The sequence below is a fragment of the Sarcophilus harrisii genome, chromosome 3, assembly GCF_902635505.1.
Source record: "Sarcophilus harrisii chromosome 3, mSarHar1.11, whole genome shotgun sequence".
NCBI lineage: Eukaryota > Metazoa > Chordata > Mammalia > Dasyuromorphia > Dasyuridae > Sarcophilus > Sarcophilus harrisii.
This window is the reverse complement of record NC_045428.1, coordinates 19,104,407-19,110,537: the sequence shown is the minus strand read 5'-3', so window position 1 is coordinate 19,110,537 and position 6,131 is coordinate 19,104,407.

Below are 6,131 nucleotides of genomic sequence, written 5' to 3'. Positions count from 1 at the left end.
AGAAAGGGGTTGTCTGTCTCTATAGTCAAGAGCCAACTCCCCCAGTCCTAAATTTAGTGGCTGCTACAATGTTATCCCTAGCAAGAACCTCAGAGCCATTTGATAGATGAGAGAACAGAAGACCAGGGAGCTGGAAGATTTTTTTTACTCTTTAAATGATTTATTGATCGGTTTTCTTTGCATCCCCAGCGTTTAGCTGGCATACTGTAGGTGCTTAATAAATGCTAATTTTACTTATTAAAGCTCTCTGCCACTTCCCGGCGACTTCTCCACATCCCCCAAAGAAGCCTTCCCTTAGAACAAATAAGAACAAAAGACAAATCAAGCCATTTGTGTGTCTAAAATTGCCTAAGAAGCTGAGTAGATCAGTTGGAGAATGGCTGAATAAGTTGGGTATATGAATGCTATGGAATATGTTCTGTAAGAAACGATCAGCAGGATGGCCTTGGAGAGACTTTCCTGAACTGATGCTGAGTGAAATGAAAAGGGAACATTGTACACAAGATTGTGATGATCAACTGTGATGGACTGGGCTCTTTTCAACGGTGAGGTGATTCAGACCAATTCCAATAGACCTGTCCACAGAACTAAATTGTATGAACACCGGTCACTGCACTGATTAGAATTCTGAAATTTAAGTGACTTTTCCAGGGTTATTACAGATAAATGTGAGTGAAAGGGAGGTAACCACTCCCCCCCCCCAGGCAATTGGGGTTAAGTGACTTGCCCAGGGTCACACATCTAGGAAGTGTTAAGTGTCTGAGATCCTATTTGAACCCAGGTCCTCCTGATTTCAGGGCTGGTTCTCTATCCACTGAGCCACCTCGCTACCACCGTAACCACTTCTTTAAGCCATTTTCTCTGACTCAGAATTTAGGATTCTTTCCACCCCACCTCCACACTGCCTCTCCAACAGCAAGAGAAGATGCATGCAATACAATGTGATTTTAACACATATATTAACACATGTTTAATAAATAAAAAACCAAGACAAAAACACTTATTGTGTCCAGAACATTGTAATTGTTAACAGGAAAATGACTTTAGATAAGATAGAATACCAGCCTTGTCCCGTCCAGCGGGACTCAGTTATTCGGGGGATCGAGGGGGACCCAGCCTGAAAGAGAAACGGGAGAGAAAGAGGAGGGAGACCGAGCAAATTTTGTCACGGCTCAACTTTATTCACGCAAAGGGTCTTGTTTTTATGCTATACTGCTACGTGAGACCATTATCTCTGTGTCAAAGTTCACATGGTCCTTGTAGTTAATGTTCTTCCTAGGACCCCTCGGGTCATTGTGCTCTGTGGTTAATGTTCTTCCTGGGACCCCTCGAATCATTGTGCTCTAAAAGCATTCTTCTTCAAACAGGTGTGTTTAACTAAGAGTGCAGTTGCCTTTGGGGAGGGGAGAAGGCCACCTGAACAAAGATTGTTAAAGGAGGGGGTGTTGGTTCCTGACACAGCCTTTCTTAGGCTTAAGGTATAGAAGGGACATATTGCACCAACCTAATAGTTATGAGTATAAAAATACTATACTAGTTATGTACTAGTATAGTATATTAATACAAGGTCAGTAGAAGGGAGATATTGTACTACCCAGATCGTTGTAGGATAAAAATACTCTACTAGATATATGCTAGTATAATATATTAATACAAGGTCAGTCTGTTGGAGAATAGTCCAAAACATGTTTTCGAAAATAAATTCCTTTAAGGCAGCATGTTGCCTTACATTTAATAGTATTGTTGAATTGAATTAAAATCCAAGAAGAATGGCCTTTAGGGACAGAATGTTCAGAGAAATCTTCCCTGAGCATCTGACATTTAAGTTGAACTTCAAAGGATAAGCTGGGATGAGCAGATAAAAGGGGTGCAGAGGTGAAGAATATTAGAACAGAGGGAATAGAAATCAAAACCTTAAAAGTATAAAATCAGTGAATTGCAGAGCCATTAGGGGAAAAAATGCTTTTGGCTGGGAATGTCAGATGGAAAGGTAGGATGAGGCCAGATTGTGGGAGAGCCACTGAAAACAAGTGAGCCTGTAACTTTAAGTATCCCACAGGCTCCTCACCTGAGTCCTTTCCTTCTCCCACTCTATGCTACTTCACCCATGAACTCATCAGCTCCCAAAGATTTAGTTACCATCTCTGGTGGTAGCCCATCTCTGGGCTAACAATTCTCCCATCTATCTATCTTGTCACAATCTCTCTTGACCTCCAATCCCACACCTCCAACTTCCTTTCAGACATTTGAAACTGGGTATTCGTGGACATCTTAAACTCAGTATGTTCAAAACTGAATGCAATCTATTTCTTCCTGAACCCTTTCCTCTTCTACCATCCTTATTACTGTGGAGGGCAACACCACTTCCCAGTCCCTCAGGCTCCCAATCTAGGAATCATCCTGGACTTTTCACTCTCTCTCCTCTTCATATCCAAGCTGTTGCCAAAGCTTATCCATTTCACTACTACATCATCTCTTGTAGAAATCACATCTACAGCATCTACTGTATATTTCGCTACTACAGCATCTCTTGTAGTTTTAATCTCTACATCATTTCTTGTAGATTCCATCTCTATATCATCTCTTATAGATTTCATCACTATACCATCTCTTGTGAATTTCATCTCTGTAGTGTCTCTTGTAGATTTCACCACTACATCATCTCCTGTAAATTTTACCTTTGTAGTATCTCTTGTAAATTTCACCACCACAGCATCTCTTGTTGATTTTATCTCTACATCATCTCTTGTAGATTTCACTTCTATATCATCTCTTATAGATTTCACCACTACATCATCTCTTGTGAATTTCACTTTTGTGGTATCTCTTGTAGATTTCACCACTGCATCATCTCCTGTAAATTTCACCTTTCACCTCGAATCTCTTGTAAATTTCACTACAGCATCTCTTGTACATTTCACCACCACAGCATCTCTTGTAGATTTCACCACTACATCCTCTCTCTTGTGGGTTTCACCATTACATCAGCGCTTGTAAATTTCACTTCTGTCATATCTCCTGTAGATTTCACCTCTGCCACATCTCTTGTACATTTCATCTCTATAGCATCTCTCAGATTTGCTCCATTCTTTCCTCTGAAACTACCCTCTCATCCTGTCACACTTGGTCTACTGCTATAGTTACTGGTGGGGTCTGCCTGCCTCCAGTCTTATCCCACTCTAATCTATCCTCTACTCAGCCACTAAAGTGATTTTCCTAAAGTACAGATTCAACCAATTCATCCTTTTACTCAATAAACTTCAGTAGTTCCTTATTACCTCCAGAACCAAATGCAAAAAAAAAAAAAAATGCTCTGTTTGACATCCAAAGCCCTTCATAATCTGGCTGCTTTTTACAATATTCTTAAACCTTACTGGCCATCACGTATTCTTTGATCCAGTGACATTGGACTCCTGGTTGTTCCATGACACGATGCTCCATCTTTCAACTGGGGCATTTTCTCTGGCTGCCCCTCATGTCTGGAATGCTCTCCATCTTTGTCTCTGATTTGGTTTCCTTTAAGCTACATCAAAACTTCACCTTCTACAGGAAGCTTTCCCCAACCCTTTTGAATTCCAGAATTCTCTGTTAATTATGTCTTATTTGACATAGCTTGGTTGATCATATTTGTTTGCTTGTCTCCTCCCATAGATTATTAATTCCTTAAAGGCAGAGACTCTTTTGCCTCTTTTTTGTATTACCATTGCTTAGTAGAGAATCAGACACTTAAAAGGCACTTGAAGTTTACTGGCTGACCTCAGTTTTCCCATCTGTAGAATGAGGGAATTAGACTGCATGATTTCTGAAGTTCCTTTCAGCTCTAAATCTTTAAGCCCATGCATCTTTCCTGTAAGATCTCACAAAAAAAATTATCACATAATATTTTATATCTGGAAATCTGTACTCTTCTTATTCAGCTTAACTCCTGGTATCGAAGAACAAAATGTTTATTCTCTAAACTTTCTCTTTCAGCACATAGCACATACAGTAGGTTCTTGGTATTGAGTAGCTAAGTGACACAGGGCCCTCCAGCCTGGACTCGGGAAGACCTGAATTCAAATACAGCCTTAAACACTTATTAGCTGTGTGACTTTGGGCAAGTCATTTGACCTCTGTTTACTTCAGTTTCCTCAACTATAAAATGGGGACCCTGAAAAAGGAAATGGCAAACCACTCCAGAATCTTTGGGGTTGTGAAGAGTTAAAAATAACTAAAAAAAATTATTTAATAATAACCACAAAGGTATTTAATGTTGAACTCCATTTTTTTCACATAGCAAATGAAGTTCAATGATCTCAAAACCTTCTTCCAACTCTCTTTGGTTATCCCACTTTTGCTAAGCTCTGATTGTTGGCAAGTTGTTTTTTTTTCCTCATTAAGCCTAAATCTGCTTCTATTCAACTTACCCAATTTTCTCCTAGGAGAATAATCTAAATCCATCTTCCACTTGACAGTCATCTTAGTACTTAGGAATGTGAAGTTAGTCTATATACATATCCAATGTGTTATAAATACCACATAGGAGATTGGCCATGGAAACAATGTTAACAAAAGTCTGGCCAGCATTGTATTAATACTACAATAAATTCCAAATAGACAAGATATATAAATTTGGGGGGGGGGGAAATAACATCACAAAAAATTAGAGACAAATGGAAAGTCATATCTTTCACAGTTATAAATAGAGGAAAATTTTGTGTACAGATTAATAAAAGACAAAAAAAATAATAAAGCCAAAATAGAAAATATCTATTAGTTATTACTGAAGTTTTGCACAAATGAAATTGATGGTAAATACAGTGCTTGGCATAGAGCAAATACTTAATAAATATTGACTGATTAATATAGTTAGAATCAGAATTAAACATAGGAATGGAGAAAATTCTGACACCCAAAATATACCAGAGTTTACAAAAATCTAAAAAAGTTAATAACCATTCTCTAGTAGCTAGATGGTCAAGAAATGTGAATATTTATCAAAAGAATTATAAATTATAAAAAAATCTATCTGAAAACTGTTTCAAAATCACTAAGAATTCTATAAATACATATATTTTGATGTAACAAAGTAGCAAAAATGGTAAAATCTGGGAAATCTCTTTGTTGTAAGGGCCATGGGGAGATGGGCACATTAATTCATTGCTGGAGAAGTTGGGAAATGGTTTAACTATTTTGGAAAATGATTTGAAATTATGCAGAGCAAGTTACAAAATTATGCATAGTCTTTGCATCAGACGTTCCACTACTGGGACTATCTCCCAAATAGATTGTTGAAAGCAATAAAATGCTCACAAATAAAATTATTCATAACATTATGATTTTAAAAAAACAGGATAAAATATGTGCCTAACAATTCAAAAATGGTTTAGATAAAATGTTCTATATGTATGGAAATATTACTGCAGAGTACTAAATGAGGAATGTGAGAAATTCAGAGAAACATGGGAATATATGTATGGAGTGATGCAAAATAAATAGACCAGAGTCAAAGAACAGTATACATGACTACAACAGTGTACATAAAGTTGACCTTGAGAGGCAACAAAACTGGTCAATTGTGATGATCAACAGATATCAAAGTTAAGGGACATAATTTTCCTCTATTAATAAATCAATAAATTGTGATCAAGGAATGTGTTTTGAATCAGAACTTCTCTGGGAAAATATTGGAAAGATACCATTGTATCAATACAAAAAAGTATTCACAAAGCTGAATAGTTTTGTAAAGTGGTAAAAAAAAAAAAAATGCCCACAAATGCAGTTATCAGCTCAATCATTTGCCTAGGGTTAGAGGACCTTGAGTCGTAAATATTAATGGTTTTGATGATGATAAACAAGAAAGCAAATAATTAAGTTATTATCAAGTAGTATTCATTTTTGTGATATATTATTATTTCCGAAGATTGAAGTGGTCTGAAGAGGATACTCATCTGCACATTTTAGAAACCCTATTAATTTTTACAGATTCAATTTCCAAGGACAATTGGGATAGCTGATTAGAGTAAAATCTGATTATTTGTAATTCATGCTAATGGATGGAAGTGCAAGGGAAGGAAAACACAACTAACGCCCCAGGAACTGATGGGAATGACAGAAAAATCTAGAATTTTTCAGCAAGTCTTTATTACACA